At 37.0% G+C, this 12846-nt stretch overlaps 1 protein-coding gene across 1 annotated transcript in view; it reads left to right on the forward strand.

Moving 5' to 3' along the window:
• KIF24 (kinesin family member 24) overlaps positions 1 to 12846 on the forward strand; it is a 61162-nt gene that overhangs the window by 400 nt on the left and 47916 nt on the right. The window lies entirely within an intron of this gene.

Below are 12846 nucleotides of genomic sequence, written 5' to 3' on the forward strand. Positions count from 1 at the left end.
GAGCGGGAACAGGAGAATTGGGAGTTAGGCCTCTCTGAGGGCAGTTTTATGAAGTAGACAAAATTCTGTTTCGAAGTCCTTTCCACCTCTTTCTTTACTTCTAGCCACTCCCCTCCAGCAGTCAGTCATTCAGTCAATGAACATTGATTAAGCACCAATGTGCCAAGAGAGGTGCTAAGCTCTAAGGATGCCAGGGAGGTATAAGACTTTCCCTGCTCTTTGCTACCCTTTGACTATCCCCACACATTGAAAGAACCCCCTCCCAAGGCTAACCTTTCTTAAGGGAGTCCAAAAATTATACCCCTCTCTTTCCCTTTAATCAAAACTCACCTTTCAATAGTTAGTTTCCTCTAGGCCTTAGGGAGAACAAAGCATGAAATTCAGTAAAGTGTAAAGGATGTGAAACTTGTTACCTAAACATTTACATTGTTTTGAGAAGAGTTTGGATAAATTAGTGGATCAGCAAATTTGTGACAACTTACTAAAGTAAGTTATGCCATTCTTATCAGTGAATGAATGAATGAATTAAAAAGCATTGATAAAATACTCTGTGCAAAGCTCTGGGCCATGCACTAGGGATACAAATAGTAAATAAGACTCCCTGACCTGAAGGAACTCACATTGTAATGAGACTCTAAAAATAATAGTAGCAAACATTTATATAGCACTTACTATGTGCCAGAGGCAGTATGCCAAGTGCTTTACAAATGTTATCTCATTTGATCCTCCTAACAATCTTTGGAAATAGGGGCTATTATCCCCATTTTACAGATGGAGAAATTGAAGCAAGCAGGTTAAGTGACTTTCCCGGGGTCACACAGCTAGGAAGTGTCTGAGGTTGAATTTGAATTCAGGTTTTCTGTATTTCAAGCCAGGCTATCAATCCACTAAAGCACCTAGCTGCCCCAATGACTGGCTCTAATGGAGAGATAGCATGTTTTCAGCTTCCTTTTAGGGGAAAAGGCTCCATGATCCTTAGGATACAGGAGCAATGCAGATGGCATTGCATCTTCTTTAAGGCCATTTCCACTGATAAAATCATCTGTTTCTGATATTGAACCATTTGACAAGGATTTTGGTGGTAAGAACTTTCTCTCCTGGGCCTTTAGTAGCGGTGGTTGCTGAAGAGGTTGTAGACCTGCAGAAGCAATTGCCCAGGTTGCAAAGCATTTAGTCTTCATGCAAGGAAAAACTTTCTTAACAATTAGAAATATCCAAATATGAATTGGGCTGCCTTAAGAGATCATAGAATCATAGGATCATAGATTTTGAGCTGGAAAGGAGGAGAGGAATTTAGAGGTCACTTAGTCCAGTCCTTTCATTTTCCACATAAGGCAGCTGAAGCCAGACAAGTGAAATGGTAGTGAATTTCCCCTTTAGAATATCTACAGATCTTCATATGACTGGAGTTGTTGCAAAGGGAATTCCTGTGTGGTCATGTATCACACTAGATGGCTTCTGAAGTTCTTCCAGCTCTGATTCAGTGAATATTTGAGGTTATGGGGAGAAACCACCCCTCCCATGGAACATCCCTTTTTTCTACCATCAGAAACAGAGTATTCACAATTAGTCTGAGCTAGGAGGGCAATTATTGCTCTCAAGATATAAATTAGGAGGCTTGTAACAAGCCTGCTGGTACTGAGGCCCTGGCATCAGGAATATAAATAATTGATTCCACTGTGCATAATGCATGATTTACCTTCCTATTAAGATGATGTCATTGTTAGAGTTGTGATCCACTTATACAGATAGACCTGAAGAGTCTCAAACTGACCTTTCCTTGCCATGTCAATGTGAAGATTGCAGTCTAATCAGTATGGCAGATGCCTTAAAGGTGGCTTGATGTCTTCACTTAAAATGAGATTGACCCATTGTGAAATGTTGTAGGCTTAGTGAGTCTAATACTGTTATTTCTTAGCTGTCCATAGCTTACATCACATCAGAGGATATTTAAAGTATTTTTTTGTATATGTGTTGCCTATAGTGTCGCTCCCTCCACTGACATAGTAGATGTTTAGGTATCCCAATGCCTATGTGAAAATCACTTCAGTGATGATGGACTAGCTGTTTTTCAGGACCTCATTGTTAGTGATTTTGCTATACTTTATAATGCATTTCTCACAAGTCATGCTGATAAGGCAGTTTAAAAAACCAGCATGTAATTTTTTCTCAGTCTTAAAACATTTTGGGCACTGCTGCAGACCTTCAGCTTCTTCTGGAATTTATCATTAGGTAGGCACCATATTTTTAGCTTTCCAGAGGACCTGGGATACATAGGCCTTATTTTTTTCTACAGTTTTAGTAAGTGCATCACAGTACTATGTTATTCAGGTTAATTCATTGCTACCTTTTATTTTAATTACTGATGAATATCATTCATCTGTCTATAGTATTGCCTTGGAAAGAGCTAACATGAGATCTCAATCATTTTAAAGCTTATCAGGTCCCTACTGGCTTGACAAACAGTTCATAATTTATACAGAGTAATTATTAAATAAATTATGAGCAAATGATCTCCTACCTCTTAATTTTAAGCGGTCGTTGTAACCTCTGAGGTCTCTTCTAGCTAGATCTTGTGAACTTATGGAATGATTGATTTAACTTCCTTGGGTCTCAGTTTTCATCCATAGAATGATGGGAGGAGTGCTAGACTAACTGGTCTCTGAGCTCTTTCCAGCGATGGTCTGCAATCCTATGACTCTGATTATGTTTCTGGCTTACTGAATTGAAAGAATTTTCCAGAAGAGGAAGCAAACAAGTGGATCCTTGTTGTATTCTTGATCATTGTGGGCCTGTGATTTCAACAATATGGAGGATTGCAAAACAGACTGGCAGTTTGTCTGTAACTTAGACTCATAGAAAGCTGCTTGTAGCATTGAGAAGTATTGACTTGATCATGGTCACATGGTTTTCCTGGCCCTCCTTTACTCTGCCTCATTGCATCTCATATGGTAATTTCACTCTTATTGTATCAGCTCTGTTTATTTTTGGTCTATTGCATATAGGCAACATGTTAGGATACTATAACTCTTGTTAACAATTCTCAAATTATCAGAGTCTCTTAGGATCTCCTAGAATTTCTCTGGGCAGCCAAATTTGCTTACTATAGTTGTAAGAGTCAAATGCTTTTGAGTATTTGATAAATTGAAGGCAGAATAGTGTAATGAAAGACCACTGCACTTGGGTTCAAATTGAAGTTTGGAAAGTTGCTTAGCTGAGGGACTGTGAGCAAGTCAACTAAACTCATCCATAAAATGGGGAGAGTAATGCCTGTGGTATCTACCTTATAGGGTGGTTGTAAAGATTAAATGAGATGGTATGTGTAATAATACTTTGCAAACTGTAAAGCACATCGTATCGCCAACCCTCCTTGGTGGCCTATGTCATTCCTCTTCCCGTTTTTCTCCTACCCATCATATGACCACTTCTTTGCAGTCTCCTTTGCTGGATCATTCTCCATCTCTTGCCCGTTATGTATGAGCATCCCCTGGGCTCTGTAGTGGGCCATCTTTTCTCTCTTTACCCCCACTTTTCTGGTGATCTCATCTACTCCCATGGGTTTAATTATCATCTCTGTGCAGATAATTCTCAAGTCTGTATATAATATACATCTCTAATCTCTCTTCCAAGCTCCAATCCTTCATTACCAACTGCCTCCTAGTGGATCTTATCAACTTCTCCAAACTAATATGCACAAAATGTAATTAATTTTCTTTTCTACTAAACCCACTTCTCCAAACTTCCTTGTTTCTGCAGAGGGCACCATTATACTTCCAATAACCCAAGTTTTCAAATTGAAGTCATCCTTGACTCTTCCATCTGTCTCACATCCTTCACCAGTCATTTGTCAAATCTTGTCAATTTTGTCTCTACAACTTCACTTGCATCTGTCTCCTTTCTTCCATTTATAGCTGCTACCCTACTTCAAGCTCTTATCGCCTTTTACTGGGACTGTTGCAATGGCCTCCTAATTAACTCCTTTATTTCCAGTCTTTTCTTTCTCCAATCCTTTCTGCACACAGCTGCCAAAATAATCTTCCCAAGGCACAGGTCCAGGCCATATCACTGTCCTATTGAAGAAGCTTCAGCAATTCCTTGTTGCCTTTAGCATAAAATGCAAACTTCAGAGCTTAGAATTTGAAGGACTCTTGAATGATGTTGCCAGTAAAGAGGAAGAATGGTTTTTTGGGTTATATTTGTATATTCAGATACTTGCTTAGATTTAGTTCTTATAGGCCAAAACTAGTGGCAGCTAGTTTTGGAACTATTTCCCCAAGATAATGGAAAAATATTTAGCCATGCTTAACATTATATAAACTTCTTTGTGCCTGAGTTTCTTCATCTGTAGAATGGGGATAATTTCTGCCTACTTTATAAAGGTGTGGTAAAGTTTGCTTAGATAATATAGCTACACAAATTATTAGTCTGACTTCATAACTCATCATTCAACTGAAATTCCTATCTCCAGTTACCAATGATTTTTAATCAAGTCTAATGACTTTTTCTCAATCCTCATTCTTCTCAACCTCTCTATAGCTTTTGACACTGAATCACTGAGTTCCCCTTAATTCGGTTTCCATGACACTGTTATGTCTTGGGTCTCCCCAACCTGTCTGACCACTCCTCAGTCTCCTTTGCTGGATTTTTATCCAGGTCATGCCCACTAACCATAGGTGTCCCCTAAGCCACTGTTTTGGGCCCTCTTCTCTTCTACTTCTATACTATTTTGTTTGTCATTCTCATCAACTTCTGTGGATTCAGTTATCTCTATTTGTCTCCGATCTACTGATCCAGTTCTGACCTCTCCCCAGACCTCCAATCTCACATCTCCAAATCCCAACTGGACATCTCAAACTGAATGTACCATAGACATTTTAAACTCAGCATTTCCAAAACTGAACTTCTTATCTTTCCCCACTAAGCCCTCCCCATTTTCTATCTATTGCTGTCTACCTATTACTATGGAGGACACTACTATCCTCTCAGTCATCCCTGCTCCCAACCTAAGTGTCATTAACTCTTTATTCTCACACTCACCTGCCTCTGTATCCAATCTGTTTCAGGCTCTCATATATTCTACCCTTTCTCCTCTGATATGGCCATCATCCTGGTACAAGTCCTCATCACCCCAAGGCTGAAGTATTACAATAGTCTCCTGGTTATTCTCCCTGCCTCAAGTCTCTTCCCACTATAATCTAGCCTACACCCAGCTGTTAAATTGATCTTCTAAAGCACAGGTCTGACCATGTTATCCCCCATTCATTCTTCTCCAGTTCTCCCCTGTTTCCTCCAGGACCAAATATAATATGTCTTTTGTTTGGCATTAAAAACCTTTCATAGACTGGTCCTCTCCTACCTTTACAATCTTCTTACATCCTACTCGCCTCCACATTATTCAGTCCAGTGACACTGGCCTCCTTTCTGTTCTTTGCAAAAGACACTCCATCTTTGACTGCACTGACTGTCCGCCATACCTAGAATCTTCTCACTCCTCATTCCTGCCTCCTGGCTTCTCTGCTGTCATTTAAGTCTCAGCCAAATTACTACCTTCTACAAGAAGCCTTTCCTGATTCCCCTTAATACTAGTGCTGTCGCTTAGTTGATTACCTCCAATTTATCCTGTATAATCATGTTCGTTCATAGTTGTTGCCTTTCTTTGTATTCCCAGATCTTAGGACAATACCTAACACATCATAGGTGCTTAATAAATGCTTGTTCTCTGACGTGATAACAGATAAGAACCTACGTAATACAGAGCTTTAATATTGTTCCTTGCTTTTAACTTTGATAGACTTAGCTCTTCTCAGCAGTGGATCTAAGACAACTCCAAAAGCCTTGTGATGGAAAATATTATCTACATCCAGAGAAAGAACTATGGAGTCTGAATGCAGATCGAAGCATACTATTTGCTCTCTTTTTTTTGTTGTTTTGTTTTGTTTCTTCTTTCTTGTAGTTCCTCCCACTGGTTCTAATTCTTTACAGCATGACTGATGTGAAAATATGTTTGATATGAATGTATATGTAGAGCCTATGTCTGACTGCATGCTATCTTGGGTAGGAAGGGGGAGAAAATTTAAAACTCAAAATCTTATGTGAATGTCGAAAACTAAAAATTAATTATTTTAAAAAACTAAAAAAAGTTCTTTGCTTTTTAGAGGAAAGCTATTCTTTAAAATACTTTTGCTGGTATGAATATGCCCCTTTTTAAGAAATATCATTGAAGCAACATCTATTATGAGTTACAGGTCTCATTTGATGATCAAAAGAATCCATAAGTTAATGAAAAATTATAAAATTGGTTTTAAATTATGATTTTTCTAAATAACAATGCAGAAAATATGTATGTCTTGGAATCATAGCATCTTAGAGAAAGAAGGACCTTTTTGATTCTCTGGACCACTCCTTCATTTTATTGATGAACAGCAGAAGTCCAGAAGCAGGAAGTGAATTGCTTGTGGTCATCCAGGGAGTTACTGAGTCAGGGACTAAAACCTGGGTCTCAGTTTCCCATTCAAATCCTCTTTCTGTTACATCACAGGGAAAAGTACTCTGTAAATACTAAATAATGATGACCTGTAGATTAAAGTTTCTTACAGAGCTAGTTATAATTGTTTTAGGAAAGATGTAGAGTAACACTAGACAGGACAAAAAACAAGGAAACAACAAAGCATCAAATCAAAACTCAATCGTGTTCTGGAGAAAGGTGAAAAATAAATTTCTCCATTTGGAGTTAGTAAGGTCTACTCTTTTGATATGGCTGAGCTCCAAAAATATATATACTTTATTTTACATAATTTCTCTTATAATTTCTACTACCTGAAAAGCATAAATCTAATTTCCTCATGGTTTGACTCTTAGTATAATTAAGGTGAAGAAAAAAAAAACCTCGAGATAAGGGACTGTAAACACTTTTAAAATTACCTTATCAGTTTCAAAATAAAGCAGCCTTTCAAAGATGCTTTGGGGATGTAACTTACAAGCAAAATTCAGACAAGGAAGATGATTTCATTTAATACTCATCAATATCCTAATCCACAGATATTCATGAGAACTCAGTCACATATTGAATATTTCCAGTACCTTCACAGCTGTTGTCTTTGGCAGTTGTCTATTATCAGTTGTCTTTTCTATTGAGTCGATGTCCTATAAATAGAATTATTAGTTATATATGAGATAAAAGAATTAATTCCTTCATGAATAATTGGTTTGTATTATACAGACCTTGCCTTTTCATCTGTCACAGTTTCACTGAAATTTCTTATTATTCCTGTTCAGTGGACATTACTCCTAACAAAATCTGACTTTTTTTTAAAAAATAAGCTTTTAACTGCTATCTTTTGTTTTTATTTCTCTGAATTTCTCCCTGTATCCCAATCTCATATCACTTCCTAGACAGCCATCCCAAATGGCCAATAATTTTTTAAAGGGGAAAAGAACAAGAAAAAAATCAGCAAAACTGATCAACACATCCCCTCCCCTCCAAAAACCCAACAGTATATTCAGTGCACCACATCTTTGGACCTCCTCACCTCTGCAAAGGATTTGGGGGAGTTGTCTTCTCATATCTCTTCTTTGGGGCTAAACTTATTTTTTTGTAATTCTGTAATATTTGTTTTCATTTGTTTTGTGATGGTGGTTCTTTATATTTACATTGTTGTAGTAATTATATATATTATTTTCTTTACCTGTGCTTCACTTTGCATTGGTTCATGGAAGTCTTTCCATTCTTTTTTTGTTTTCATCATATTCAGAACAGTAGTATATATGCCACAATTTATTTAGCAATCCCCAAATGATGAGCATCTACTTTGTTTCCAGTTCTTTGCTACCACAAAAAGTGCTGTTATAAATATTTTAGCAGATATGGAATTTTTTTGTCAGTGACCTCCTTGGGGTATGTGCTTAGTAGTGGAATCTCTTGAACAAAGGGTCTGGATATTGTAACCATTTTGTTTGCACAATTCCAAATTACTTTTCTAAATGGTTGTACCAATTTTCAGCATTATTATGCCTGTCTTTTCCACCAATATTGACTATTGCTGTCTTTTGTCATCTTTACCAGCTTGCTGGATGTGAAGTGAAACCTCAGTTGTTTCTTTTATCAGTGATTTGGAGCATCTTTTCATATGGTTGTTAATTTTTTCAGTTATTCTTTTGAGAACTGTTTTTTTGTAGCCTTTTACCATGTTTCTATTGGAGAATGGCTTTTCTTCTTAGGTATTTCTGTGAGTTATCTATATATCTTGTTTACCAAACCCTTATTTGAGAACTTTAATACAAAGACTTTTTTTCCCATTGGACAGCTTCCTTTCTTATCATAAATGAATTACTTTTGTTTGTATAGGAGCTTTTCAATTGCATGTAATCAATATTATCTACTTTTATCTTTTGTAATTGTAATCCCTGGTTTTGTATCTCTTACCCTAGCTGTGAAAGACATATGATCTACTTCTCTTCTCTTTTTTTTAATGGTATGATCTTTAATATTTGGGTCACATCCATTTCGAATTTATTATATAATATGGTATAAGATGTCAGTTTGAGCCTAATTTCTGCGAGACTACTTTCTAGTTTTCCCAGCAGTTATCGTCATCATATAGGGAATTCTTTCCTTGTGTAATTTATGTTTTTGAAATGGGTTATTGAATTCCATGATTTCTAATTGTCCGATTGGTTCTATTGATCTACCTCACTATTTTTTTTTTAAAACCAATATTAAATAGTTTTTTATGTCTGCTGCTGTATAAGATAGTTCGAGATCTGGAAATGCTATTCTTCTTCATTCTTACCTTTTCATTATTTCTCTTGATATTCTAGAATTCAGGGATTTCTTAACTTTTTGTAGCATGAACTCCTTTGACAATTTGGTGAGGCCCTTCTCAGAATAATGTTTTTAGATGTGTAAAATGAAATGCATATGATTACAAAGGAAATAAATTATATTGAAATAAAAATGTGATTTTTTTTTTCCTTCCAGCTTTACCAGCCTCCTGAAATCTATCCACAGACCCATAAGGGGTCCATGGATTCCTTTTAAGAACCCTTGTTCTGTATCTTTTCTTCCTGCAAATGAATTTTTATTTGATCAGGTTCTGTAAAGGACCCCCTTTGATTGTTTGTGTGGTAAAACTTTTAAGTTAACTTTGGTAGTGTTGTCATTTTTATTATATTGGCACAGTCCAGCCATGAGCACTAAATATAGCACTCCAGCTATTTAAATTGTTCTTTATTTCTTTAAGGAATACTGTAATTAAATCCATGCTAGCTTTTAGTGTGTTTTGGTAGATTGATTCCCAAGTATTTTATACATTTTGTAGTTATTTTGAATGGGTTTTACTTTTATTACCTCTTGGACTTTGTCGTTATATATAGAAATACTGTTGATTTTATAGCCTGTAACTTTGTGGAAATTATTGTTTCAGTTAGTTTCTTTTACTGATTCCCTTGTATAATCTGAGCAAACCATCATGTCAACAGCAAATAGGGATAGTTTTATTTCTTCTTTGCCTCTCTTCCCATTTAATCAAATCTGATATTTTAAATAAAAACTGGCTGTAGCCATATGTATCAGACATATATTTGTGCTTATTTATGGAGGCTAACCTACTCTTTGGAATAAAAATATACTCTTTGTTTTAGTCAGAAAAAGTAAAACAAATTAGTCAGCAAGCATTTGTTAAGCATTTACTGTGTTTGAGACATTATGCTACGTATTGGAGAAAGACAAAAGTGAAGCAGCCCCTGGCTCGAAGCAATACACATTTAAAGGTAGAGGTAACATGTCCACATATAAGTCTATGTAGAAGATATACAGTATGAGGTACGAGGTTATGCAATAATAGTGAGAATAGTAGTAGACTCAAGTCAGCACACCTGAGCTCCTGCCCCAGCATTTCCCACTTACTAACTTTTTTTTTCCCATTGTGGAAAAGAAATACTCTAGTTTATTATTTTTTTTTTCCGGTGAGGCAGTTGAGGTTAAGTGACTTGCCCAGGGTCACACAGCTAGTAAGTGTTATGTGTCTGAGGTTGGATTTGAACTCAGGTCCTCCTGACTTCAGGGCTGGTGCTCTACCACTGCGCCACCTAGCTGCCCCTCTAGTTTATTATTGATGTACAAAAATACCCCATGGTAGATTCAAAAGCATAAAATATATTAAGCACATTACACATTAGCAATATATCAACTTTTACCTAGAACATTAATATGGGAAAATGGTTAAAATATGCTTATGGAACTTTCCATGGGTACATTTGAAAATGTTTTGAGTAAAAATAAAGATGTTGGCAAACTTTAAAAGGGAAACCATTTAATATGTTTTGCCCTGCTAGGTTAATTAGTTTTAAATTAATGAATAATAAGTACAATGGGGTTTTGAATTCTTTATATTGCTGAATCAGTTCTTTACTATAAAGTTGTGACAAAAACCTGCCGATTTCCTTCTGGTATTTTCTTCAAGAATACCCTTGGTAGGTGTTTAATCATTTTTCTTTTTTTTTTTTTCTTTTCAAGTTCAGAATTGTCTAACTCTTTAAGTCAAGGCAAGTGCTAATTCTACATTTTAGCTTACATTTTTATTGTGCTTTGCTATTTCCTTGATTTTCTTCTGATTTCTCATTTGATCCTCAAAACAATATTGTGAGGTAGATCACGCACGTTGTTATCCCCACTTTCACAGATTAAAATTTGGGCTTATGAAGGCCCAGAGTTGTCTAAGGTCACATAGCTACTAAGTGGCAGAGCTAAGGAACTGAGATGAGATCTTCTTAACTGTAAGCCCAGTGTTTTTTCCATGGCACCACTCTGCTGTTGTTTAGTTTGTCATTGGCTTTATAGCTTTTGACAAGTCACTTAATCTTTTTTGGGCCTCAATTTCCTCATTTGTAAAATGAGGGGGTTGAACCATCTCAAACTTCCTTCTGGCTTGGTGATCTGTGATTCTTTTCTGTAACAGTGTCACTTTAAAAAATTACTCTGCTTACTTCTGTCCATTTCTTCCCTTTGCACTGAACAAGTTTCTTCTTTTTGTCTCCATCCATTACTGACCAGCTGTTTTGTGCATTAATAACTTTTTTTTTTTTTAGCTAACTTCATAGGATTTAGAGTTGAACATCACTTATGAAAATTCTGCTGAAGGTCCCCTTCCTTGAGCTTTCTGTCCAGGAATCCTGGTGTATCATGCTTCTAATATTCTAATACTGTATCAGGAGCCTTCTAATAGCAAGAACTTTAGTTCAGAATCAGCTCTATTTACAACAGGAGCATGTTTTGGAAGCACTTTGTAGATGATCATTGGCTTGTGTTGGACCAAAATCTTGGTTCGCAGCAGGGCAGGGCACACAAGACTAGGATGGTTGCAGCTTGGAAATTAGAGTAGGGTAGAAGATCTGAAAAGGCTTCGGAGATAATCTAAACAAGTGGGTGGAATAGCAGGAAAGTGGCAATGAGTAGTAGGAAGAGATCCAGGGAAAGCACATAGTGCTGGCCAGTTAGCACAACATGTAATGTGGGTGTGAGGTCTGGGATTCAAGGACAAGTCTCCCTTCCCCAGAGGGTAAGAGCAATGTAGGACCTTGGTACTTGGGGAATTGGCATACCAGTCAGGAGGACTCGAGTTCAAATCCAGCCTCCAATACATAACACTCACCAGCTATGTGACCCTGGGCAAGTCACTTAACCCCAATTGCCCTCACCAAAAAAAAAGAAAAAAGTATCCTTGCCCGCAGGGAGTTTACAGCCTAATGGAGGAAGACAAAACATGAAAGGGAGAGGGGGGAAAGGCCAGTCAAAGAAGTTCCTAAGTAGTGTGAGAAATGAAGAGATGTCTCTCCTTAAATGGAAGATTGGAGTTTGAGGTCCTCCCCTCCAATCAGAGGCAGAGGGTAGTGATGAGGTGGATTACTAGGACTGAGGAGATCTTACAGGATGAAGAGGTTATATCAATAATGAATCAGAGTGAGACTAGCAGTAAGAATGGCTTGATGCTGATCCGCCCAGTATAGATCCATATGTTCTTCTATTTTCTCTGCCCAGGGGCCAGAATGGTCCCCAAGTCTGGAGAGGATTAAACCTATAGGGGTTCAAAGGGTACCAGCTCTGGCAACTTAAAAGATGCAGGAGAAGGGTGCCCCATTAGTCATTATAGTATGGCAGATCAAGGAAATGCTATGGATATATTTTAACTAAATTTTAGTGAAGGATTTGACAGTCTTTCATGCTATTCTTTTCATGCTGTTCTGGACAAGATAGAAAAATGTGAATTAGATACGAATGCCATTAGTGGATCTAGAACTAGTAGAATGATCAGAACTAAAGAATAGTTATTCATGGTTAGATGTTAGATAGGAAGGCCAGTTCCTAGTGGAATGCTTTAGGAATCTTTGCTTAGCCATGTATTGGTTAACAATTGTTATCAGTTGCCTTTGATAGATAGCATGTTTGTCAAATTGCAGGTGATATAATGGTAGGAGGAAAAGCAAACATGTTGCCTGACAGAGAATCCCCAAAAATATTTTTGGCTAGAATGTTTGGCTGAAACTAGTAAAATGGAGTTTAACAAAGGATATTTTAAATGCTTCCTTTTCAAAAAATCTATTTCACAGTTTTAAGATGTAGGAAGATATGGCTCGATGTCTATTCATCTGAACAGGATCTAAGATTTAATGGACTACAAACTCATTATGTGTCACTTGTGGGATATTGGAGCCCAAAAAGCTAATGCCACGTTAGCCTGCATGGTAAGATTTTATGGTTTTGGATAAACTTTGAGGTTCCCTCCAGCTCTTAAGAGCTGTAACTTCTTTGAAAGTTACTGGTTTCTTGTATCTTCAAGGGCTGGCTCTTAA

This window comes from Vombatus ursinus, unplaced genomic scaffold, assembly GCF_900497805.2.
Source record: "Vombatus ursinus unplaced genomic scaffold, bare-nosed wombat genome assembly UNPS02014832.1, whole genome shotgun sequence".
Lineage (NCBI taxonomy): Eukaryota > Metazoa > Chordata > Mammalia > Diprotodontia > Vombatidae > Vombatus > Vombatus ursinus.